Source organism: Lissotriton helveticus, chromosome 6, assembly GCF_964261635.1.
Source record: "Lissotriton helveticus chromosome 6, aLisHel1.1, whole genome shotgun sequence".
In the NCBI taxonomy this organism is placed as follows: Eukaryota; Metazoa; Chordata; class Amphibia; order Caudata; family Salamandridae; genus Lissotriton; species Lissotriton helveticus.
In genome coordinates this window covers 76,452,009-76,479,889 of record NC_136067.1, presented here as the reverse complement: position 1 = coordinate 76,479,889, position 27,881 = coordinate 76,452,009, and the positions used below count along the sequence as shown (strand labels likewise).

General features: G+C 48.6%; 1 long non-coding RNA gene across 1 annotated transcript in view; it reads right to left on the bottom strand.

Moving 5' to 3' along the window:
- The window catches only part of LOC144762245 (uncharacterized), a 637,926-nt gene that overhangs the window by 60,016 nt on the left and 550,029 nt on the right, over positions 1–27,881 (bottom strand). The gene's annotated exons all lie outside the window — the stretch shown is intronic.

Below are 27,881 nucleotides of genomic sequence, written 5' to 3'. Positions count from 1 at the left end.
CAGCCATTCCAGAGTTAGCATTTACCACAATGTTATAATGCACTTAAGAGTATATGGTTTGGCTCATGTCTGTGGCTGCAGCATTCTTTTTTTGATGCCAGGGCTCTTTTAAACTATTACCGGTTAGACCAGTGTGTACATGTCTCTCCCTCTAGAAGGGTGAAATTCTACCCCAGCTGCCAGGACTGGCGGGGGGTGGGGGGGTAGGATTCCACAGTCTTTGACACCAAACACAACACGTTTCAGTGCAGCCATTCCAAAGTTAGCATTTACCACGAGGTTATAATGTACTTAAGAGTATATGGTCTGGCTGCATCACAGAACAGCCTCAGAGAATAGGCTCCAAAAGCTGCAGAAAGGCCCAGCTCATGCATAGGCACCCTCTCACACAAAACCAAGCACTCTGCCTTCAGGATTGATAAGGCCTGCCATAGGAGTGACTGATAGGTTTATATGTGCAGTGATTAAAGCTAGATATAGGTAACCTATATCTTAGTAAGGGATGCATGCACCACCTTATCCAGGCTGCAGTAGCCGTCCTGTTGTATCATTTTGGAAGGCTACCCAGGGGTGGCATAATACATGTTTCAGCCCCTGGTAGGCCTCTGGGGTACCTATGCCCTTAGTACCTAGTGTACCATATACTAGGGACTTACAAGGGTACCCCAGTAACCAAACTGGAGTGTACCTATAGTACATGCAATCAATTTAGAGAGGAAGCAGCTAGGCTGGATAGCAGGGCCCCAACCAGACTAAAGTCGAAAAACAGTGAAACACCAGCAAAAAGTGGGGGTAACTATAGTAAGCAGATCCTACTCTCCTACACCCGACATAGTGGGTGTCACATAGTCCAACTTGCTTGTGTAGCAAAGTAAAGTATCCGAAGGCAAGTGTTTCCCTTTGTCAAAGTTTTGGAGCAAGTTGGTTATGATTCTGAGGAGGCCTGTTTCAATTCAGTGGCGGCCAGAACGGATCGGAGGTAGGGTGGCAGGGGCGGGAGAGGGAGGATGTGGGGGAAGTGGATATTTAAAAATAAAATGAAATACGTACCTTCTCGCTGCTTCCTCGCCACGTCTATCCTCTGTAGTCCTCGCTCATTGGCCCGAACAGGAAGCACACCCAGGCTCCCAGTCAGCCAATCACAATGCTGCCTCAGCAGCATTGTGATTGGTCTGAGTGACGTGTTTCGGCACTCAGACGCTGACTCGGAGCCTGGGCATGTTCTCAACGGAGGCTGTAATGCAGCCTGCATGGAGAACATGTGAAGTGTGCAAAACTGTTTGGCCTGCCCGAGAGTGTTGGTCAAGCAGACATTGTGCCCTTAGGAGGGTGCTACCACTCCTCCCCTGCCCCCGCACGCAAAGCTGCGGAAGTAGGAGAAAATAAAATGATAATAACGTTTATTTCACTGTCAAAAAGCAGTGGGGCAACGCTTCTCTGCCTTAGCGGAGAAGCCACCATTGTTTCAATTCTCTGCCCTAATCTACAAGCTGATTGAAAAGGCCATAGGAGTTTTTTGTTTGCTATGTGTTTGTTCAGTTGGACAGCCATATTTAGTATATTTTCCAGGAATGGGAGTCAAGTGATATGATTGAACTTTTCAGCTCTTGATGATTCATCATCAGTCTTTTTGATTAGAGGTTGTATGTGACTGGTTTTGAAGGTGTCAGGTACAGCACAATTCTGGAGTGCTGCGTTGATCAAAATTAAGCCATTGAAGCATAAGTACATTATATGTCACAAAGCGAGGCTGGAGGTACTGCTTACGGCTTAGTTTGGCTCATGCACAGGGGAGTGTTATTCTAAATCTGCTTGTGGTAGGTTCCTTTCAGTGAAGGAACCTTCAGTCACCACCGATTGTCAGCATAGAGGCTACACATGTGCAGAACAACAACTGCGTGGGTGCATGCTCATAATGAACCACTGTTCCCAGCAGGCCACAAAGTGTTGCGTGTTCTAAAAAGACAGTGGTCATCAGGTTTCGCTAGTGGTTCATGGCATTGTTGGCCAGGTAATCATAATCCAATGTTCCTAGAGCTAGAGCTTTGCAACATGGATCTCCTTCCCAAGACCTATGGCTTTCTAAAGGCTTGGTTTGCTGGACATTGGGAATCTAGAGAAGTATCCTAAAGTTGTGTTGTTGATGAAAACAACTTAGAACTATTTCCTTGGAGTTCTGGAGGTTTTGATTTTCCTGATATTACCCAATGAATAAGCAGGACGGACTCAGAGTGGACAGTATTGCATATGTAGATATGAGTGTCATGTACAAGTTCCACAGAAGTCAAGTAGACAGAGTGTGTAACACAGAAGCCTTAGTTTTCAGGAATTACCAGTTAAATATTGAAGTATCGACAGGAGGTTACTTTGAGCTATTGCTAAAGCATATCCATTCAGAATTACAGTTACACCTAGGGCTCATAATGAGAATATTTTTACATTGTCCACGGGCATTAGAACGCTTTACATGAGCACCTGAGTACATTACACAAGGTCAGACTCGATTTTTTAAAGCAGAATGAGATTAAGTGATTAGCCCAGAGTCACAATATGTTGAACCACTGCAATGGCTCAAATCTGATTCCCCGGGTCCACAACTGTCTGCTCTGGACGTTAGGGCACATCTCCTCCCTCAATTTGCCTAACTGCTGCCAAATGGCTGTGTCTTTCCTTTTCTCCAGGGCACTTCCACTTTTTCTCTTGTCTGCAGTCCCTATCACTTGTGGTATCCTGCAGGGTTCCTCATTAGGCTCTACTTTGTTTAGTATTTACATTATTCTTCTGACATCCATGGTACATTTGTTTGGCTTTTTGATCATGCCATGTGCACATGAGACTCAAATCATCATCTCCATCTCTGACAATGCCCAGCTGGATGAAGGTTACGCTTAGCAGCGATTTGATCAAAGTCTTTATTTTTGGCAGGCAGTCCCCTATCTAGACTTCCCATTGGGTGCCCTCTAATCTCTGTCCTACATATGTTCCTGTGGAATCTGCCAGAAACATAGACTTTTTGACAGACTACAACCTTACACCTGCCTTAAAAGTTAGCCCAGTTGCTGCTATCTGTTTCTCTATCCTTATAAAGTTGAGGAAGGTTTTCCCTTTCTTCCTGTATCTGCAGATAGGACGGTCATTCAAGCTTTGATCAATTCTTGTCTGTACTATGAAAACTCTTTACCTAGAAATTCTTCCTATGTTCTCCATCGCCTGCAGATTGTCCAATAAGCTGTGTCCCGCTTGATTCTTAATCTTCCCACCCTTGCTTCTGTTTCCCTTCATTTTAAGGAGCTATGTTGGCTCCCTGTGGGGTGACAGTCAGTGTTGAAATCACCCTTCTTTGTTCACAAATCTCTCAACAATACTGGACCCATCTATCTTTAAAAGAAATGTCTACTCAGTTGCCATCACTGCTCGCTTCATTCATCTCTCCATCATCTGGTGACCTCTCTATGTTTTATAAGTTGTTTCAGTGCCGGCCTCTCTTTTCCTAGCTCGCGGCTACACACAGGAACTGTCTTTGACCATTCTTCCTCCTTGAGATCTCCTGCCACAGTCACTTCAAGAAGAAGCTACAAACTTGGCAATTCCAAAGTGTGATTCAGCCTCTTCAGTAGCTTGTTTTTCCTCAGCATAGGGAACAGTGTTTTGGGGGATTAGTCTTGCTTTAAAAATGTTATCACATAACATAACTTTAGATATCTCTTTATATCTATGCCCTGAGGGCAACCTTAACCAACAGAAGTGGTGAGGCAGAGTGGTGGAGCCCTATGTCTCTTTTTCCTCTGTTATCCCATTCCTCGTGCTGTGCTTCTGCCTCTGGCCCTCATGCAGCAGTGGTTGCGGTCACTGGTGGGGGTGGGAAGAGATTGAAAACATCATCATTCATGCTTGATCCTGATCACAAGATTAGTGCAGCCTGACACCATGACCAAGTGTCGTTAATGTACTGATTGTGATTCATTGTGGAAAGGTGGCATTCCAGCAGTGGACGCGGTGTAGGTTGCCTGTAGGTGTTTGGTGGCCACTGTCTTTTGCCTTAGTCACCTTTGCTTTTCACTGCCACCAAGCTTAGTGACACACTGCCAGGTTCACAGGTGTGTGGCTGACTGTGGTTTGTCACTTGTCATACTAGCATGAGCTTCTCTCTTGATCAGGTGACAGTCCACCTTATCCTATGCTGTTTAGTGAGACAATGTTTGTTGAACATTGCACAGCTTTACCCTTTACCAGTGGTTCACATTCCACACATCACTTGTTTTCTTTTCTTAGTGAAATACCTGAAGTGAGAGAGATATGATCAGGTCTGGGTCCCCTACCTCACTTCTCCATAGGATCCAAGGTGCACCTCACTGAAAAGGGCCCATTAGTATGAAACTTGCCGGAGGTCACTTGTCTCGCCCTCCAGAGGGGATGTGGACTGGGATTCAGTCTGGACCCCTTTACTGGAGTAGGACCAAGGCTGGTTTACATATGGCTGACCCTTGCCAGTATTGATATGGTGGGCAATAAAAAACGAGGACCTGGAATGTGGTGCCAAGTAGTTACCAGCGGCTGAAATTAATTCAAGCATTTCCATTCATTATTTTATGTTTTTCTCGGTTAACCTGTATTTAAAACACTCATGGACTACATGCAAATGCAAAATTGGTGGATCTCAAAAGCCCAAGTGGCTGCCACAATTCCTAGTCTTCTGCCATCTTTATGGAAGGCACAAATGCACGCCTTGTTTGCCTAAGAAAAGACTGTGCAGCTGCTCAGAGTGTTATTTTTGTGCAGAGACACCCTAGCTACTATATCATAGCAACTGCCAATCAGATAGGAGAGATAGAAGCCGACAGCTGTTCCTCCGAAAGTGTTATTACTTCAGCACAGAAGGTAAGTTCTCAAAGAACGTAGGTACATTGACCTGCCATAAAGCGATTAAAGTTTCGATTATGGCCACCAACGCCTGTGATGCTTCCTCACTATCAGCGGCCCCATCTTTTACTGATAAACGGATTAAGATGGCATCTTTGGACTTATTAGGGAGCTGTATACACAGAGTGAGCTGTGTTGCACAACACCTGCATCACTGGGTTAATAATAGCGTGCTTTATCTCGTAGGAGTTTCTCAAACTTCTCCAAAGTGCTCCTTTCACAAGAAGAGTGTCTCAGTGTTGCAGTGGCGGCTATTCCCAGAAAGCAGCAGTGGGGCGGGGAGGGGGCGAAGAGGCAGAGGAGGTGTTAGCGGGGTTTAAAAAAAAAAAGATTCTACGCACCTGCCGGCCGGCAGGCCGCCGCCACTCCACCTTCCTCTTCCCAGGCTCCCCATAGCCAATCACAATGCAGCGTTGTGATTTGTCTGAGCGCCGTCGTTCAGCACTCAGCCAGGGAATGGGAGCTGGACATATTTTCCACCCAGGCTGTAATGCAGCCTGCATGGAGAACCTACTAAGTGCGCATGAATGTTTGGCTGGCACGAGATGGCCGGCTAAACATTCATGTGCACTCAGGGAGTGCAAACCACTCCTCCCCTGCTCTGTCTGCAGAGCAGTTCGACACGCCTCCCCAAGACGTCACAGCTGGAACAAATAAAATGATAATAACATCCAGTTATTATCCGCTTAACCGCGGCGCAAATTCCGCCGCGGGCGGAGGTTTAATTAGGTGGGCGGCGCCGCGTCGGCCAACGGACGTGCGCAGCACTATGGAGGTAGTGCTCGCGACGGCCGTTGGCCGACAGAAGCAGCGAAGGGGTTATCATTTTATTTTTCCATTTTTTACACTGTGATAAGCAGTGGGGCAACGCACCTCCGTGAAGGAGTCGTCACTGCAATGTTGGTGCATCAGTTGTGTATTTCTTGACCATATTCTTACTCCCCTCTTACTTTCTAAAAACACGGGAAGTTCTTTGCAACCTGTAAGTTTAGCCTTTTGCTGCACTGAACAGAAAATGACATCATTGACGGTGATCAATTGCAAAAACATTCTTAGGCAACTATTCTGAAATGAAAAACAACAAATGTCAATTAAGAGCACATATAACAGTAACCAGAGACATACATGTAATTAGATATCAAATTGGATACATTTATTATTAAAAATTATGATATTCAGAAAATACTACAAAATAAATATATATCTCAACTATCAGCTGAAATATATCATAATAATGCAGGTTTTTGTTATTTCAATTATACAATCTCTCATACCCTCTCATACATTCACAGCATACTGGGGTACGGAATTATTTGGATAACAAAATACATGTGATAGACATTACAAATACATCTAACATAGAATATATCAAAAGAGAGAAGTTTCCAAAATTTTGGTTTGGACAAATTTCAGCATAAAATGATTTTTCAAGCAATTTTCAAACAGTTGCTAATAAATAATATATTTCTTTCCATGCGCATTTCAGCACACCTCCTTCTTTTGGAAGCCACAGGTTTTATGTCATATGCTGATTCTGTGGACATTACAAATCTTTATTCTAATATTGAATGCCCTCGTGATATATACCTATAATTCCTAGATTGAAAACGGTTATAAATGTATCCAATTTGATATCTACTCACATGTACCTCTGGTTATTGTTATATGTGCCCTTGATTGAAATTTGCTGTATTTTATTAGTGGTGAAAGAAGAGATGCCTAAGAATGTTTGCATTTGATTAAATGATCCCTGCCTTAGGAGCTAGGTTCGTCAGCAGGGGAACCCCTTCTTTATTTGCATCATTGACAGTGATGCCATAGGGTGGCCAAGCTCATGCCAATATAAATAAGAAATGACCTGGTATTCAATCCATGTCCTCGGGTTTGTGACCTGTGTCCCACAGAGACATGGTCAGAACTACCAAAACTCCCTCATGATCCACCTTCTGGTGTCAACTGGAACATCTGGACCACGCCGCGTCCCATGAGCACACATACTCCTGGGCGATGAATCTACAGCCTCGTGCTCCCAGTGTTAGTATCATCCCTTCCGCGAGGGCCTTTGCAGGAGGGATGACGCAAGCGAAGGGCTTGAAGCACAATGGAGCTAGTCTCAGAGCGAAGGTTAAACGCAGGAAGTGGCTGGACCAGATTCTGTCTAGGCACACTGCAGGGACAGGAGCTCCAGGTCTCCTGAAATTCCACTAGTCTCCTGGTTATAAACATCACAAGCAAAAGAGGTACAGTCCTCTCCACTTTCAGGAACCCTACTGTTGACTATTTCGAAGAAGCACCCTCTCACCTCAACTGTTATCTGCGTCTAGCTTCATGGAAATTGCCAATATTGTTTTTGAGCAAACACTCGAAGAAAGAAACCTCCAATCAACTCCAAGTGCCTCTTGAGTCCAAGAAACTCTCTGATATCAACCTCAGAATAGAAGAGAGACCTATCCAACGGTCCAAGGGCCGGAGAGGGCGGTATGGTCCATGTCTTCGATCCTAGACCCGGCTCAGGTGTGAGAAGCAGTCGACTCTATAGGGGAACAATAGTGTTGATGTAAGCAAGGGACAAGCTGGATCCAGTAACAGGCTTCCTGTTTCAAGGCTGCTGAAACATTATACTGAGAATGTGGCATGGGAGCTTTAAGAACTCTAATTTACAAACACATACACAATACAACCTGTGGCAAGCCCGGAATGTCTGTATTTAATGTGCTGATGGATTCGGTGTTAGCACATTAGAGCAAGACGCACAGGAGGGGGACAGCAGAACCTGACTAGGAGGCCTAGTGATGTAAACTAGTCTTTCATGCAGTGAGCTGCAAGCACCTGAGTGGATTTGGAAGGATACACTTATACAGCCAGTAGCATTATGTGACGGGTGGAGGTAGAGGAACCCAGATAAACGGGAGGGTACATGTTTTTCAGCAACACATCTCACATGGTCCAGACTAGACTACTGGTTAGTCACACAAGATGTCTGCACATGGGCCACTGCAGTATCGCACATGCCTAAGACGTTATCGGATCATGCACCGGTCATTCTTAAATTAGATATTCCGACACATACTCCTCGACAATTTACATGGAAGTTGAGACCCACGGCCCTACAGGACCAGGTTTTCAGGGAGGAACTGCGTCAGGCAATCTTGAGTTTTTTCGAACATAACACTGCCTCCGTTCAGAGTGCACGAATCCTGTGGGAAGCATTTAAAGTTACAATACGCGGACACTGCATTGGTGCACATGCGGGTATACTGCGGGACATACAGCGCCAATTGGAGAAAACTGAAAGGGACATTTTGGCCCTAGAACGTAGTTATGTGTTGAACCCCTCTGACTCCTTATTGGCGGATATACGGAAACATATTGACGCATACAATGATTTTGCTACTGACAAAATAAAATATCTCTCATGCAAATATGTAGTGAGGAACTATGGCGAGCGAGGCAGGCCAGGTAGGGCATTGTCATACAAAGTTAGACCTGCACATACCATGTCACACATTACCGAAATAACAAATGCTCAGAATGTCAAGGTTTATGATACACCAGCCATACTGAATTGCTTCACTGACTTCTACACTCAGTTATATACGGCCCGAGTAACGGCCCCTGCTCCAGAAATATGGGAATACCTAGATGGCATAGGCCTTGCATGGCTGTCTGATACCCATAGACAATACTTCTGTTTGCCAATCTCTAAGGAGGAAATAATAGGTGCCTTCAACTCCCTACCTAATAATAAGGCGCCGGGTCTAGATGGGCTCCCGGGAGAATTTTATAAGTAATACCGCGATATACTAGTGCCGCACTTTGCAGAAATGCTCGAAGAAGCATATGAGGAAGGTACGCTCCCGACTACTCTTACAGAAGCACTGATGATAGCACTTCCAAAACTGGGTATAGATCCCCTGAGATGTGACTCTTATAGGCCCTTATCTTTGATTAATATAGATGCGAAGATTCTGGCAAAAATAATATCGAACAGAATACAACCGCTCCTCTGCAATCTAGTTTTGCCTGATCAAGCTGGCTTTATGCCGACACGGTCCACAGCCCACAATCTGCGTACTATTTTTTCTCTTTATCACCAGCTAGACCCGGAGGTGCCAGCGGCTGCCGCCCTATTGGACGCCGCTAAGGCGTTTGATTCCGTAGAATGGGGTTTCATGTTTGTAACCTTGCGCAAAATGGGGTTCCCAGAACCTTTCCTGAAGTGGATTTCCCTATTATATACGGCACCCAAGGCTCGGGTCCGAATCAATGGCTTAACATCCAACCCCATATCAATTGCAAGAGGAACTAGACAGGGTTGCCTGCTGTCACCAATGCTATTTGCCCTGATACTTGAGCCACTAACCTGCAAAATCCGGCAAAAACACTACAATACGGCTTTACAATTTAACCTCCGACCAATTGGCATTTCGCTATAAGCGGACGACATGGTCCTCTATACAACGCATCCGGACACGAATTTGAATTCACTCATTAGAGAGTATGTCCACTATGAACAATACGCCGGGCTCTGCATAAATTGGGATAAATCAGTAGTGATTCCTCTCACCACAGATACAGCGGAACCAGAGTTAGACTACCCCCTAAAATGGTGCATAGAACCAGTTAAATACCTGGGGATATGGATACACAGGGACCCAGAGATAGTCATCAGAGAGAATTATGGCAAAGCAATGATTAGATTGGAGGACCAAGTCAATAAGTGGATTAAGATGCCGTTTTCAATGGCGGATAGGATAGCCCTCCAGAAAATGATTGTATTACCCAGATTTCTGAATTTGTTCTGGAATGTCCCAATTTGGCTGACAAATGCTTTCTTTGACAGACTACGCTCTGAGCTCCAGAAATTAACATGGGCTGGTAAACAGGCTACGGTAAGTTGAAAAGTCCTTACCCAACCATATCATTTGGGAGGCTTTGAGGCGCCTGATTTTCAACTATATTATATTTGCGCACAAGCCCAACACGCCCATTACTGGACGAGGCCACACGCCTATATACCGCATGTTGCGGTGGAGAGCGACAGCGTCTCTCCTACGCCGCTGATGGCTTTATTGGCTCATCCCATACGATACACGCCACGCGACACGATACATACAGCCAAGAACACTTCGAGAGCGTGGCACGCACTGGCATGCAGAGCAAACAAATTGCCGACATACGCACGGGTGTTGCCAACAGATAGGCACCCCCAACTCACGGTGACTCAAGAACCAAATATGCAGAAACTTCTGGAGGACATGGGCTTCCAGACTATGGGTCAAGGGTTTCCACATAACACGTTTATTAACTGGTCGGACCCCGCCTTATGCGTGCATCAGACCCCACTGAAAAATGTTACATATCTGCGCTTCTGTATGGCTATGAAAGCGCTGTATACCACGTTCCCTATTGAACCTGAACAATTTGATGACGCTGCAGGTGCTTTTAACGGCCCCAACTCTGACAAATTTAGTGACACGACTCTACACCGCAGCTCAAAGTGAACAGGCGGACATGCCCACGATGGCAAAGGACAGATGGGAAAGGTCGCTGGGTATACCAATTGATGAGCAAGATTGCCAATACAGCTGTACACAACTCACACTTCTTACTTCCAACTGTAACCTGCACATTATACACTTTAAATTCCTTCATCAAATACATTACACGCCAGCAAAATTACACAAACTAGGGCTGAGGGACAATGACTCTTGCTGTCGTTGCAATGCGGCAGGTGCAGACTTCACACACGTGGCATGGTCCTGTCCTAGCATACAGCCATACTGGCAGGCAGTCACAGATGCGCTAAGCACTATGCTGTCGGAACATATTAAGCTTAAACACGCCAGGCGCAGGAAATTCTTGGCAGTGACGTTGCTCCTCGCGAAAAGGCGAGTAGCGATACGGTGGGGCAGCAAGAGACCACCTAGGCTAAAAGATTGGATCACGGATATGACTTATTGCAAGACGACACTAGAGACCTACGCTGAAGACATACCAATGGCGTCCAGGCCCAGGGATTTTTGGGAGCCACTTTTGCAATACTTACAAAACACTGCAGACTAAATGCACTGTGCAAATGCTGTCTTTCTTGATGTAGGGCAGCAAGGCTTGTAGTAAAGATGTATGTCCGGGACCGAAGGCAATAGGAAATTGGACAGGAAGTCGTGCTGGAGGGGACGGTTAGATCTAAGAAGATGACACTGTTGTTGTTCTATGTGCTATATGATATGTGCTATGTTTGATTGAAGATCACCCACGCTGGGCTTGTTAAGTGTCAAATGTAACTGGAAAATGTTTGATGTAGTATGACGTCTTCTGTATAACTTGCTGGTCAGAAAAAAAAAAATAAAGCATTATGTGACGGGTGAATAGTCCACTGGGCTGAGCCAATGCGTGATTAACAGAGTGTCACGCTAGTGACTGGAAGAGACCTGTCTAAAAGCTAATGGTTGAAAAGGAGCACCAACCCCATCTCTGTGCATGTTTTTCGCCATATGTACATTTGACAGCTGCACTGTCAAAATCTAGACCTAAAAGGATTAAATGTAACCTCAGTTTCTGCTAGTGATCGTTGACGAACATCTGGCTGGGGATCCTAAAAGTCTCACTGAAGGTGGCTGCAGTTATTTTACAAGTTTGGTAGACTCTCAGATGCAATCAAGAGATATTAGTTTTGCCACACACAGCTGCTCTCTATGTTATTAGACATAAAGCACTTGCCGTATGTAAGGACGTGTTAATTTGGCATCACAGAAAAGCAGATTTAACCTCATATACACAGGCTTCGGGCCTGATTCACAAAGGTAAACTTAGACTTTTTACCTAAGTTTTGACCAAAGGTCTACCTTTACTACTTTTCGGTATTTACATAGGTAAGTTATGAGTAGCATCTTTACGTCAGCACTCATGGCGGAATCTCTGCATTCAGGCGGAATCTTCACACTCAGGGCGGATCTCCGCCCAGGTACGGAGAATCCACTCTCTGTGCGGAGTGGAATCTCTGCATTCAGGGCAGAGATTCCACGCGTAATGCAGAGAGTCCACCTCACATTTGGAAATTCTGTCGGAGTGCAGATGTAAAGATTCTACTCGTAACTTACTTTTGTGAATACTAAAAGTCGTAAACTTAGACTTTTGGTCTAAGCTTACCTTTGTGAATCGGGCCCCATGTGTCTGGAAAGATGCGCTTTATATTAAGTTTGCATCTTCTCACCTGGCGGAAGGAACACTGCGAGAGCCACTCCCCGAATACGCACCACTAGAGTGCCATCTACTGCAAGAAAAGATCCCAGGGAAAGCGGTTTCCCTAACATACAAAACAATTATGAATAATAGACCAAACACACTGGCCGGCCTCCGAGGCACATGGGAACAGGAAGTGGGGGAAATGGATGAGGTAGATTGGGGGGGGGTACTGATGCATCCTAGGGAAGTAGCCATCAAATCACGCCTACGCCTAATCCAGTTCAAGATCTTGCACAGGGTGTATTATGACAGAGTGAGGCTATGCAAAATGGGGCGTGTGTCAGACCCCAGCTGCTTACGATGCAGGCACGAGAACGGGACTTTCTTACACATATTATGGTCATGCACACATATACAAGTCTATTGGAGCGCGATCACCACTGAACTGAGCAACGTACTGGGGATAGACATACCACTAGAACCGAAACTGGCCCTGTTGGGAATGACCAATGATATAGACCTGGCCCGCCCACTACTAATATTTCTGGTGCTGGCCTTGGTGGTGGCCAAGAGAGACATAGCAAGGAAGTGGGGAGCGGCCGACACGCCTCAGATAGGGGAATGGAGGAAGGGCCTAGACATCTACATGGCGGCAGAAAGAGTCACATATAAAGCAAGAGGCTGTCCGAGGAAATTCCACAAAGTATGGTGTAAATGGAGACATTACCATGGCCTGGACGGGGATCTCTGAAGGGACCAGAACAACTATGAGTTGGCCAGCGGAAGTGGGGGAGGTCGCGGGACTCAAGATGATGGGTGGGGAAACACAGAGAGAACAGTGATGGATAAACATTTGGACTGTGAAACCGAGGATTTACACTTTGACGGGAAAGGGCGGGTTGTGGGGTTAGGGACGCGGGGTTGCTGCCTGATGATGACATGCATGTTTTAGATACTACATTGTGGGAAAAACAATGCAATTGTTTTACAATACTTGTACTGACAATTTCCTATTGCCTCTTGGGGTTATAACAGTTTATATGTTGGGGAATGGGTGGAGGGGGTGGGGAGGGGAGGAAAAAGCAGATGCAAAAACTTCCTGCCGAACAGTTGCTGTTGTCCTTTGTTTTTATGCTTCTATTGCTTTTCCGGTTAGCGCCACCCGACCTCCGGGATCTGGGTTTACTGGCTGTGTAATGTTTTGTCAAACGACCCGCGCATAGCTACTGTCGGAAACAGGACTGTCGAAAAGTAAATTTCTGTACTATACAAATCTGCAATAAAAATATAAAAAAAAAAAAAAGAGTTTGCATCTTCTCTGCGTAGGACTTACAACTTCTTTCTGGTTGGAAAGCTTCGTAGATATTGTCTCAACATTAAAAATAGATCATCTTTTCTTAGTTTACTCATTTTAAAACTTTATTGTATAATCATTAAATACCTTTCAATTAGGATTCGCAGAGAAGTTTATTCTTAATTCAAAGAATTAAACTTTATATTACTAATTGTCTTTCCGCAGTGGCGGCTTGCACAGATGGGGGAGTAAGTGGGTTTAAAAAAGAATTTAAAAAATGTACCTGAAGCCACGTCTCGTCTTCGTGTCTCCGTCTCTCTCCTGGGGCCAGAACAAGAAGCAGCCAGGCTCTCCTCAGCCAATCACAATTATACAATGGAGCGTTGTGATTGGTCTGACCTCCGTGGTACAGCACTCTGCCAGGGAATGGGAGCCTAGGCATGTACTCCATGCAGGCATTACAGCCTGCATGGAAAACATGCAAACAGAGGTGTAGCTGGGGAGGGGAGGGGGGGGCGGTGGGGGTTAACCACCCCAGTTGCATGGGTTTTGAGGGCACTGGCCAGCTCCCTTTCCCCCCGATCTTATGTGCGGCCGTAAGAATCAGCAGCACCCCTCCCCCCCCCCCCCCCCCTCATCCCCCTACTCTCCAACCAGGCTGCCGTGGGTGGTACACACAGGGGCCGCCCCAGGTGGCCTAAGGCGCCGGCCTAGCTATGCCACTGCATGCAAGGTGCGCATGAATGTTTGGCCGGCCCGGCCAAATATTCATGTGCACTTTTCTCGGTCGGGCCAAACATCCATGTGCACTTGGAGTGGGCAAAGCACTCCTCGCCCAGCTCCTCTGTCATCGGAGCAGCCCCGTCCCGCCCGAAAACCTGCCAAAGAAGGAAAACATAAAATGATAATAATCTCGAGTTTCTTATCATTTATTGCTTCCTTTTTTCACTGCTTCAAAGCAGTGGCGCGAGGCTCCTCCCCCTTAGCGGAGGAGCTGCCGCTGCCTTTCCTGGCACCACTTGAAAGAATTCCACTACTACTCTCGGTCCACTCTATCTAGACAGAGCTGCAATGCAGTTTCCTATTTTTTCAAATAATGGACATGTAAGCGATAAATGGCAGAGATTGTTAAATGACTTTAATCTACAGTAACAGGGGGTGTATGTGGATCTGGGATATTGTATTTCCAATGCTGTGGTTCCTTGTTCAGTGAAAGGTCTAATCCAATTCTTATCAACAAGCAATGGAGATTAAAATCAGGGACAAAGCACCAGTAATCTGATGTGAACTCTGATTAGGACTTCATGATAGCAGTATTTTTTTTATATCCCCCATACCGGATATCCTCATCCAAAATGTACACAGCCAATAATATTTGTTTTCCTTTTGCTTCTGTGGTCGGTAGGCCATTCACCTCTTTATCAACCTTTGTATTTGGAAATAATGGGTCAGTGCCTACTACAAGTTATCCTGCTTTCAAAAATCAATCCTATCCTCTGCCCAGGAATACTCTTCAACAGAGCCTCAGCCTTAGTTCTGCAGACTAACTTTTAACGTTTGTATGTCAGAACACAAACAACAAAAACACTGTCCTACAAAAATATAGTATCGAGAAAAAGGATTACTACAATAAAGTGTAGGTAATCATAAAAACTTAAATATAGATGTACTATTCTTACCCCCAGATCTACGTACCATAAGGATATACATCTTGTCAAGGTACAAGTACCTGGCAATAAGAACAGTAATTGTATACTTACATTTGTAGCAGCCGCGGTCCGTGCAGGTTAGAACAGTGGGGAGTGGGGATTTCAAAGGACGATGAGGAGGGAAAATGTATTATTTATTTAATTTTCAATTGTCAATGTCCGTCGAACTCCTCTGCCCCCCAACCTCCCCCACCGCTTTTACCTGCACGGGCCGTAGCTGGTTTTTTAGGCCTTCCTTGATGATCTAGTGGTAGTCGATAGATATTTAAAACTAGATATCCTGATAGTACACCATATTGGGGAGCGGTGTCCAAGTTCAAGTCCTCTACTTTATATCATGGAGCCCGAAGATAAGCAATATGTTTTTTTTGTTGTTTTTTTAAACAAATTTTTATTGATTTTCGTACAACATCATACAAACACATATCCAATAACAGTCCCCAACTTCATGGTCTAGATCAGGATAACCTCTACTTTGGTCCCCAATAGCCATGCCCTATCCAGCCCCCCCCGCCCCCTCTACCCCCACCCCCTTGTCAGTGTACCCCCATAATCTCTCCAGTCGTGCAGCATAAGCCTTCGTGTGACAGTGTGCAGCTCCTCCCTGCTCTCCCATATTCCCGGCCCCCCAACCAGTGGAGGACCCAGATGCACGCAAGGTCGTGCAAGGTGCCCAGGCCACCCCTCGCCCCTCATCAGCGTAGGCAATCCAACCCCGCGTGGTGTAAATTGCCCCTGTCTAGCGGGCCTCGCCCTCAGCTAGTGACCCGGCATTCTCCGCCCTATTCTCCCCTGCTTGGCTCGCCGGCATATCCAGCCCCTCTCCCTCAGTAGCTTCCGATAAAGAACCAAGGTCCGCCACCAACGCTACCCACGCCCTGGCCGCATCTAGCACTTTATCATTATCAGTGCGTCTGGCTAATTGCAATCGAAGAGTCCCTTCACTAGTTGCCCACTGCAGAAAACACCCCCGCCATCTCAGAAAGCTTGGGCCCCCCCTGGCCTTCCAGTGCAACGTGAGCTCCCTCTTGGCTAGGATCAACCCCAAGTCAAAGAATTTACTCGTAATTTTTGTGGCTGGAGTGTGCGGGAACCAGAGCAAGAGGCAAGCCCCCATACTTGCGTCAACTTGGCGGCCCGTAACCTCATTTAAGCAAGACATAACATCAGTCCAGTAGGTACCAAGCCCCACGCAGGACCAGAACATATGCCCAAAATCAGCGCCCTCCGTACTACACCGGGGACAAATATCCGCTGGATCATGGCTGGTGTCCAATACGCCCTGTGCAGAGTAAAGTATTGGACCATCTGAAACCGAACATTACGCGTGCCCTTCCATGCCCGACGCACAAGCTGTGACCACACCGTCTCCGATATCTGTTGGTCGAGATCTCCCTCCCAGCGCTCCCGCAACCTATCGAGGGGGGGCGGCCCATCCAGCGCCAGCCTCCTGTACAGACAAGTGACAGCCTTGAAGGTGCCAGCAGCCATCGTGACGTACTGGCAGCCCAGAGATACGGGTGGTTCTTCCAGGCCCATCTTCCAATGTTTCCGAATCCCAGACACCAGGGCCGCGTGGAGCAAAAAGTCACCCCTCGGCAGGTCAAAGGCCTCCCGTAAGTCATGAAATGGCAGCAGTACGCCATCCCTGTACAGGTCCCCCACCATATGGACCCCGCGGTCTTCCCAATCAGCCAGAGCCGACCAGTCCCCTCCATGCGGGAGGGCAGTGCACATGCCCAGAGGAATCTCCGGGGCATACCGGGTAGGAAAGCCCGCTCGTCTCTGGCTGCGCAGCCAACACTGGCGAAGGGTACGCTCCTCCAAGGTCAGCTGATCCAGCCAGAGCCCCTGCTGGAGTACAATGAAGGACAGGACATGCCGCTGAATAACCCTGCCCTGTGGGCCGTCTGGGCCCCTGAACTCTCGCGCCACCGCCTGCGTGAGCCATTGTAGCTGTGCTGCCAAATAATACCATTCAAAATCCGGCACCGCCAGACCTCCCTCCTCCCTTGATCTTTGCAAAGTGTTCAAGGCTACACGCCTCCTGCCTGCGCCCCAAATGAACCCTACCACCATCGACCTTAGACTCCGGAAAAAGGAAAGCGGGATCCACACCGGCAATGTGCGGAAAAAATAAAGCAGACGCGGGAGAACCACCATCTTTAACAGCGCTATCCGTCCGGCCGCAGACAGCGGAAGAGTACGCCAGAAGCCCAAATTGCCTCTGATGCCTCTCAACGCTCTTCCCACATTCCCGTCATACAAGAGTGAGTGGGTGTGGTAGATGTAGACCCCGAGGTACGGTAGGCATTCCGATTCCCAGCGCAATCCCTCAAGCTCCGCAGGCGGAGTACTACAAGGGGCCAAGGGGAATAAGCAGGTTTTGGACCAGTTTACACGCAAACCCGATAAGTCGCCGAACTCATGGAGCATGGTACGTGCCCCCCGCACCGAGGCATCCGTGTCAGCTGTGTACAGCAGAAGGTCGTCGGCATACAAGGAAATATAGTGCGGTACGCCGTGCAGGGGCACCCCCTCGTAGAATCGTCCCTGCCGGGCCCTCGCCGCCAGTGGCTCAATCGCCAAAGCAAAGAGTAGCGGGGACAATGAGCAACCCTGTCTGGTGCCCCTCTCCACCGCGCATGCCGCAGATACAGAGCGGCCTGTACGAACCCTGGCAGTAGCGGAATCATACAGCAGCGGTGTCCATCGGACGAAACCGTCCCCCAGCCCGAACCGACGTAGCACGCTAAACAGGTAGGGCCACTCCACGCTATCGAATGCCTTTTCGATATCCACCGATAACACGGCCGCGCCTTAGGGGCCGTCCCCCTCCACTCCCATGACTCGCAGTAATCGCCTTATACTTGCCGAGGTGTTTCGCGTGGGGATGAAGCCCGACTGATCTGGGTGCACCAGAGTGCACATATGCACAGACAGACGTGCGGCCAGGATCCTGCTCAGCACCTTATAGTCCACAGTGAGCATCGAGAGCAGGCGATAAGCCGTCCGCACGGTAGGGAGCCTGCCCTTCTTTAGCAACGGCACTATGATCGTCTCCCTCGCCGATGATGGCAACCTACCTCGCTCCCTCGCTTCTCCATACACCTGATGTAATCGAGGTGCCAGGAGGTCCACGTACGAGGCGTAGAACTCCACCGGCAGCCCGTCGCCACCCGGCGACTTCTTCCTGGCCATGTGTTTGATCGCCGCTCTAATCTCCCCCAGCGATATAGCATCCCCTAGCGCCTTCCCCTGTTCAGAAGCTAGCTGCGGTAATTGTGCCTCATCTAAGAAGGCATCCAGCTCTGCCGGAGCGACCAACAGTCTGCTCCGATAGAGCTCCGAGTAGTAAGCCAGGAACTGATCATTAATCTCCTTTTGGGAATAGACTAAATCCCCCGTAGGTGTGGCCAGCGACAGTATCGGCGTGCCTCTAGATTGGGGGTTGGCCAGCCATGCTAACATGGTGCAAACCCGGTCCCTCTCCGCATGTGCCCGCACCATGTACTCTCGATAATCATGGCAACGAAGCCTTTCGATTTGGGTGGCTACCCGCTCCTGTGCCATCAGCACCTCCTCCCTATCGCTCCTGCCCTCATGACTAGCCTTCTCTACCCGCCGCAGCGAAGCCTCTTCTCGCTCTACGTCATCAAGCAATGTCTTACGTATCCCCGCCGAGGATGAAAGACACGTGCCTCGCACCACCACCTTAAAGGCGTCCCACTCGGCTGCCCTGGTGGTCGCGGATCCTGCATTCTCCTAAAAATAACGCTCAATGCACTCCCGCACCTCGGTGTTAAAGACCGGGTCTTCCAGTGCCAACGGGTTCAACCGCCACGTGGGGACCGGCTGCCGCTGCCTGGACCAGAGGACCGTGATCAGACAAGGGTTGTGATCTGATATGGTTCTCGCCAGGTATTCGCTACTGCGCGTGAGTTTCTGAGCCCCTGGGGTACAAAGTACAGTGTCAAGTCGCACGTGAAGGTCATGAGGGGTAGAATAAAATGAGTAGTCCCTGTCAGCCGGGTGCTGCGTCCGCCAGGCATCTAAGAGACCCCACTGATCTTGCCAGGTCTTTTGCGCTTTGGCCACCCTGCGCACCACTGATTGCTCCAGCGGAGGGTGAGAGCGATCCATCTCCACATCCACCACTGAGTTAAAGTCCCCTCCCATAAACACCGTGCCCACCAGCAGGGTGGCTAACCTCTTCGACAATGCCAAGAAGAACGCAGCCTGATCAAAGTTTGGTACATAAACGCTGCAGAGCGTGACATCCCTGCCATCCATACGCCCCAGCACTGCCACAAACCTCCCATCTGAATCCACCACCGTAGACATGGCCTGGAAGGGGACACCTGCGCACACCCAGATCAGCGTTCCCCGGGCATGAGCGGAATAGGTAGTATAAAACAGTTGCCCCCTCCATCTACGCTGCAGCGCTTGCCCCTCTGCTTGTGTTAAATGCGTTTCCTGCAAGAAAGCCACCTGAAACCCCCTGCGGACCAAATATGCATGCAACCTATAGCGTTTTCTCATGGAGTTGAGCCCCCGCACACTCCAGGTAATACATTTAAGTTCAAGCCTGGCCGCCATCTATAGGCCTGTAGCGAAGTCCATTCCCACACATTCCAAAAGGTACACTGACAATCCCCTGCAACATGAAACAGCCCCAGGCAACCCCCAACCCACCCACCCCCAGAACTGGCGTCAAACAGTTGCTACCCATCCAAACCTTACCCCCGTCAGCGAGGGAAACTCTGGAGTTACCAGAGACTCACAGGTTATGTGAGATAGAGGGGTGATTCCAACCCAGCCAAGCCGGTCAGCAAGAGCCCCACCACCCCGTGATAGGCCGACCCCGACTAATGACGGCTCATCCCCCCAGCTGCGCCCCTACCCAATCGAGTCCCCAGTCCAGTAATGCCCCCCAACACCACGGCAGCACCCTGGTAAGACAGAGGAGATCCCTCCACCCAGCGCCCCAGGAGTGATTCCCCACTATCCCCGGCAGCGCCCACCCCGTGAGCTGAGCATGCCCCCTTACTGTACTGCTCACAGCTCCCTGAATGTCATTCGTCCATTAGCCCATCGGCCGTCTGTGGGGTAACTAGAGGAAGCTCCCCAGGATCCTTCTCCGAACCCCCGTCTGAACCTCCCGTGTCCACTTCATCTGTACCCAACCGGGATTCCGAGTCCACCAATGGAGTCTCCGTCGCCGCTCCGGATATTTCCGAGACCGCCTGCAGGGCAGCCTGCCTCTCCAAGTCCGTCTGTGATGCCGAAGGGGATGGTCTGTTCTGCACGTGTCTCCGGTTGCGCCTACTCCTGCGTGGCTTCGGTCGGGCCTCCGTCGCCTCCGCCCAGGTGCCAGTGCCATCCTTGCCCGCCCTGTACCGCTCCAGCCATTGCCAAGCATCGTCTGGGGTGTCGCAGAACGTCGCCACTCCATCCACCATTACTTTCAGGCGTGCCGGGAACAGCAAGGAGTACTGCACTCCTTCTTCACGGAGGGCCCTCTTGACTGCCAGGAAGGAGAAACGACACCACTGGACCTCCTGGGAGTAGTCAGGAAAAAGGGACAAAGATGCATTGTCCACCCTATATGGGCCGGCCGAGCGAGCTTGCCGCAGGATAATGTCCCGATCCCTGAAATGCAGCAGTCGAGCAATCACCGGCCGGGGAGGGCGCCCTGGAGCAGGAGGTCGAGCCGGCACCCTGTGTGCCCTCTCCAGTGTGTAAAAGGGCGTCAGTCCCTCAGGAACCACCACATCCCGCAACCAGCCTTCCAGATAGATCATGTCGTTCCCCTCAACAGTCTCCGGCAGACCCACCACTCGAATGTTATTGCGCCTATTGCGCCCTTCTGCATCAGCCGCTCTCCTCTCCAAGTGCTGCACCCTGCGTGTTAAGTCCTCCATCGTGGAGTCCGATGCCTTCTGGGCCGGTTCTAGTGTCTCCAGCGTCAGCTCCACGGCCTTGACTCGATCTGCGAGCTTAACATGGTCCGCCTTCAGGAGGCCTAGGTCTGTAGAGACCTGCGCGATGTCCTGACGCAGCGCTTCTCTGGTGTCTCCTATCGCTTTGAGGATCTGATCCATCTGCTGCTGTTGCAGCCCCACCGCCTGGCTGTCCGTCGGGTGCTGTCCGGGAACGTCTGCGGGGTCCTCCGTCGGGTCAGCCGGTGCCACGCCCGCTCCCTTCCTAGGCATTCCCATGGCGCAGTTCTAGGGCTCACTAGCCTTGCCTAGCGCCAAGCGTCAGCCCCGAGGCGCGCCTCCGAGGGTACCGGGATCAGCTTCCCCGAGGATCCGGCCAAGTGAGGAACCAGGGCTGGGCGCTCGAGATGGCTCCGGGGGGTGCCGCAGGTTCACAGGCACTCGTCGCGGTGAAGGGGTACCGCCCGCCAGGTTCGGCGGCTGTCGATGAGACCCGCCGGTGGGGAGCAGCCGCCGCAGGCCTTCAACAGTCCCAGAAAGATCAGGCCGCCGGCATCCGCTTCTGGGGGAGGTCCAATGGCGATCCCAGGGCTCTCGCCCGTGCTCTCAGAGGTCGCTGTGGAAAGATCGCGCCCGCGGGACTATCCCGCTATCACAGTGCGTCCAGAGGTCCGCCAGCGCCTAGGGCTCGTGTCGCAGTCAGCAGAGTGCCACTTCCCAAAGTCTCATCAGGCTAGGACTGTGCACCCTCGGCCTGGTCAGAGGCAGGCCGCCGGCCCTCCAACCAGCAGCCCCGCACCTCAGTGATGGCGGTCCTATTAACTCTCGGACCCGTGGCGGCCCTGCTCCTCAGTCGGGGCTCATGATCTCACCGTCGCGGGGATGCACCACTCCTCTCAGCGCCGGCGTCCGCTGAAGCCAGTCCAGGGAACGCTCCTCCTCAGCCTTAGGCCGCGTCGCCGTCCGGGCCCAAGGACGTCACCACTCCCCAATGTCGATGCCAGCGCTCCCTGCCAGTCCCCTGTCAGCGCTCCGGGCACTCAGGCGCTAGCGCTGGTCGCCCGTGTTCGCCCACGCTCGGGGTCCGTCACCAGGTCCTCGCCAGCCGCCGCTCCCCCACGGTTTCCGGGGCTCCGGAGGTCACCTCAGCAATCGAAGCCGGGGATCCACAGGTTGCGGAAGGCCCCAAGCAAGATGGCCGACCGCCGCGATCGGGACTGCTCCCAGATCGCCGATATCCAGGCAGCCGGGGGTCCCCTCTTTCACCCAGCCGCCGCCGAGGCTTCTCGTAGTGCTTAGGGACCGTGCTGTGGGGGTCACAGTCAGGATAAGTCCGGGGATCGGCCCGGAGCTCGGGTCTCAAGCGACCATGCCCAGCAAGGTCCAAGCCACGCCCCCCGAAGATAAGCAATATGTTGGTGTCCAACACTCACTTTCCAACTTAGACTAGGGCTTAACTTATTTTATTTTACATCTTTAAAGGGACACACATACAACACGATCGACTTAGTGTCTGATTTAGATCTCGGAGGATGTGTTACTCGATCACAAGGGTGACGGAGTAACCCGTCCGCCAAAATCTAAATCAGGCCCTTAGTCTTGCTAGTGTAAGCTTTTAGCAAGGATTCTAGAGGGAAGCCACCATATCCAAATCTCAATTTATTTAGAGACTTCATCACACTCCTATGATAATGTGCCACCAAACAATGTAGCTGCAGAAATCAATGCTAGAATGTATGCCCTGGTGAACTTCCTCAAGGGCCAGGATAGTCATAAATGGCTTATAATTATTATATGAACAAATGACCCTGGTGAAGTGAACTAGAGCTTTCTTTAGCCGCACCTAAAAAGCCCCTCACCCCCTCATCTTGCTTCCAACAGATACTTTCATGTTTAATCGCAGTTTGTCCGGCTCTAAGATTGTTGATCAGAGGGGCCATGAAGAAGCATGGGGGGACCTTGAAGGTTAACTGGGAGCAGGCAAAAACACACAAAGGGTTTGCTAGTGCTTAATTTGAGACAGTGGTTGCAGGTGGGGTCTACTAACACTGATCTTTACATTGTATTGTATTGTATTTGCATTTATATAGCGCTTACTACTTCTGGTGACCTGTCACATCAAAAATGTAATGTATTTCTCTAAGAAGAGAGGAGGTCTCATGTAGGCCGGTCATTAGGACCACAATGGGTGCCAGATGGGCACTGAAGGCCACTTCCTGTGTAGAGGTGGGAGAGGCAGGAAATAAGAGGGACAAAAAGAAAATGACATTCCAGGGCGGGAAAGCTTGGGGACAGCACAGGTAGAGAAAAGTAGAGGAACGAGTGACTAGTGAGGGCCTTGATAAATAAAGAGTGCAGCTCTGTGATTGGTTTGTTGTAATTCCCTGATGTGACTGCAGAAACAACATGTGGCATTCAAGATTGCATGGACTATGCACGCATGAGTACCATCGAACCAAGAAAGACCTCCGTGGCGCGGCTGCTGTACTATTTCTGAGGGAGAGGTCACATGCAAGTACGTTACAGGGTGCTAAGATCCTGAACTGAATTGTAGCCTCCAGGTGCCCAGCAAAGATACAAAGAGTGCTGCAGACTTGCCCATCCAGAGAGAGCGGCTCGAGAGCCAAGCAGTGGTACCGTTCTGCACAGGGCACAATAAACACATAACTAGTGGGACGCGCGCGGGGCGACAACTAAGAAGGCCGTCTGAACCAGGAGCTCTGCGCTACGTCGGGAGATCTCCTGAGTTATTTTGCGGTTCCAGTGCAGTTTTATGGGTCTAATGGAGAGTTCTATGGAGTGGAACTCCCCCTGATTATGCAGTTGTGATTTGGACTCCTTCCTCAAGGCTGGTGAGGTGTAACTTCGTGGGATGCATTTCTTTACTTCCCAGCTGCCATTTTGCTTTCTTTCCTGACTGGGTTTTTCCTTTGAGCTGCATTAAAGGCATAAGGTACTGTTATTTTATATTTACCTTTGAGGCTTGCACATTCACATACATCTTGCTCCAGATGTTTTTTAGGGGCATTCTTCTTGTCAGGATACTTTTCTTTTTTTTCTTTTTATCTTCATTAAAAGAGAGAGCAAGCTTAATTATTTATCTCTCACGCTGGTCTGACAGTAACTTCCTATTTTCATGGGCAGATCCAAACACCTGTTACATTCTATGGAAAAGGATATTACTAGTCTGTCTGTGACGTACTCCGCTTCTATGGCACCTCCTGTGGATAACTTACACAACTCTATCAGTATGACTCACTCTAATCCTTTCAGAGCGACTTCTTCATCCATTGTGCCTTCAAAATTAAATTCGCCCTCCTCCACTAATCAAAGACTCAAACACGATCCACCTTCTCGACCGAAGGCTGCATCACCTTTGTCCTTAGACTCTGTTCTAGAGGAAATATGTGCCTTACGCCCATTTATAGAGGAAACCAATACACTCCTACAGGTATTGGACATGGTTTACGATTGATTCCCGGCTCTCTACGGTGGAACAGCACGTCAGCGACCTTCAAGACTCTTCTGAAAAAATACCATCTCTGGAGAAGGAGGTGATCCTCTTGAAAATATCTGCTGAAGATTTGGAAAATAGAAACAGGCGCAATAATCTGTGTCTATATGGTCTTCCTGATGGCATTGAGGGAGATGACCCTGTGACCTTTTTCACTTCCTTTCTTCCGAAGCTCTTGGACCTTCCTACTTCAACCTCTCTGAATATCCAGCATGCTCACAGGTTGGGTCCTCGCCTCTCTTCTGAATCTGCCCCTCAAGGTCCTGTGGCGTGATTATTCTTTTCTTCCAATTTATGGACCTTTTGCAAGTCCTAAATGCAGCCAAACTTAAGAAACCTTTAACTTGGTCAGGTTCTACGGTGTTTTTGTCCTAGGACGTATCTACAGCAACAGCTAAACGACAGAAAGAATTTTTAGATCTCAGACCAGTCTTACGTTCCATGGGTGCCCGCTACGGTTTGTTCCATCCTTGCAATTTCAAAGTTACTTTCCAAAACAACACCTCTACTTTTGAAGACCCTGTGGACCTTCGGAAGTTTCTTCACCTACATTCCACGGCAACCAAGGATACAGCTGGTCCTTCTTCAATACCATGACTCTCATATGAAAATCTCTCTGATTTTTGAATTGTTGCATGACTATTGTGAAGTTCATTCTAACCCTCACTAATCATTTTCTTTGCAGGTCATGTTCCGGTAATCTTATCTTTTTATATTTGTCCTGTTTGTAATTTTCTGTTCTTTATCTTTACAGACCATTTAAACTTCCTCATACCATTTCCCATATCCTTGTCTTCTTTTTCAATCTCCCGGCATGGTTCGTCTCCCTTGTTGGTCGTGCCCTCTTTATCGTTTGCCGCCTGACACCAGTTTTTATCGTTTCCCCCCCAGGTATGTACTTCAGTCGTCATTGTTCTACGTATGACATGTACTGTCTTCTCTTTTTTTCGATCTTACTTTTTCCTCTCTTTCCCTCCTCTTCTATTCTCCCCTTTCTCTTACTGTTTTCTTTAGAGACTTTATTTTATATCCTTCGCTTTCCTTTTTCTTCCTTTGCATTAATGTTAATCGTGTGATTTAATATTTAATTTGTTTTATTTACATTCAAAGTTATCTCTTGGATTGTAAAAGGTTTTATTAACCCCATAAAGAGACAGAAAATACTATCTAGAGTCAAGCAAGCCCGGCTGAAGACGGCTGTAATGCCAGAAACCGGTCCTGGGAAGCTTGATTCCGGTCCAGGGAAGACATGGCTTGGCAGTTCGGGCTGGACTGTTCCCAAGAGGCACAGGGTCAGACTGATTTGCATATGGCCATGTCTGAACTGGGGTGGCGGAGTGAGCTAAAGAACGGTGATGGATTAAAACTAGATCAGTTGACTGGGGGTGAGTGTTTGCATTGTCAACGCTCCGTCCATCACCACCTTTGGTTTTTCACAGAAGATACTATCCCATTTAGCTACCTATAATCCTGCAATAGACCAATTTGACAGAGTCAGAAGCTTTGAAACTTAAAAGGCAATGGGTGGGTTTAGTCTTAGTATCTCCTACGATCACTAAGAAAAGTTGGATAATTATTCTAGTTCATAAACATTTGAAATGTTCTGTTATTTCTAAAGAAACTGATTCAGAAGGTAAGTGGTTATTAGTCAAGTTGCTCATTAATAATATTTCTCTTACAGTCTTTAATATTTATGGTCCAACACAAGTGGATTCTTCATTTTGGCCTAATATAACAAAACAATGCATTCAACATAAAGATTAATTTTTTATTTTGAGTGGCGACTGTAACCAAGTTATGGACATTTTCACTGATTGACAGTCCCAAGTCCGTTTCATACCACACAAGATCCACAAACAATTTCAAAATACAATCTCTCAGACTCATCTTGTAGACGCATGGAGACTCTGTAGCCCTGACAGCTCTGAATTCTCTTTTTTCTCTCCCCCACATGGCACTTTGCACTGGATTCAAGATAGCCTGGCTGATGAGGGTTATGAACCCGAAACCGGTCCCAGGATGCTTGTTTCGGGTCCAGGGAAGACATGGTTGGCAGTTCGGGCTGGACTGTTCCCATGAGGCACAGAGTCAGACTGATTTGCATATGGCCATGTCCGAACTGGGATGGTGGAGTGAGCTTAAGAATGATGATGGATTAAACCCAGATCAGTTGACTCGGGTGAGTGTTAGATTTGCTCAAACGCTCCGTCCATCATCCCCTTTGGTATCGCTTTGTTCGCCCTAAGTTGGCAAGGTATGCCCAGACGTGGGTCCCTTGCTCACTTTGCCACTAGATTCAAGATAGTCTGGCTGATGAGAGTTATAAACCCGAAACCGGTCCCAGGATGCTTGTTTCCGGGCCAGGGAAGACATGGCTTGGCAGTTCGAACTGGACTGTTCCCATGAGGCACAGGGTCAGACTGATTTGCATATGGCCATGTCTGAACTGGGGTGGTGGAGTGAGCTAAAGAATTATAATGGATTAAACCCAGATCAGTCGACTGGGGGTGAGTATTTGATTTGCTCAAACGCTCCTTCCATCATCCCCTTTGGTATCGCTTTGTTCGCCCTAAGTTGGCAGAGTATACCCAGACGTGGGTCCCCTGTTCACTTTGCCACTGGAATCAAGATAGCCTGGCTGATGAGGGTTATGAACCTGAAACCGGTCCCAGGATGCTTGTTTCCCGTCCAGGGAAGACATGGCTTGGCATTTCGGGCTGGACTGTTCCCATGAGGCACAGGGTCAGATTGATTTGCATATGGCCATGTCTGAACTGGGATGGTGGAGTGAGCTAAAGAATGATGATGTATTATACCCAGATCAGTTGACTGGGGGTGAGTGTTTGATTTGCTCAAACGCTCCGTCCATCATCCTCTTTGGTATCGCTTTGGTCGCCTAAGTTGGCAGGGTATGCCCAGATGTCGGTCCCCTGCTCACTTTACCACTGGATTCAGGATAGCCCAGCTGATGAGGGTTATGAACCCGAAACCGGTCCAAGGATGCTTGTTTCCAGTCCAGGGAATAATTGAAAGGAAGATTGGTTCTGTCGGGTAGCGAAAACAACTACTTAATTCTAGATATACTTGAGAATCCCTCCTCACTCTGACAAATGTTTTTCACAACAGGTTCTTTACAATAAATGAAAAAAGAAAGCCTGTATAGAACCTTTATATTTTTCTCAAAATAGTTCATAAGTGACCGTCCATATCATTATAAAAAGTGCAGCATGTGACAATAGTGAATAGTGCTCATGTGACATACAAAATATGTACAATAGTGTTTCCAGTTATAGACAATTTATACACATATACAC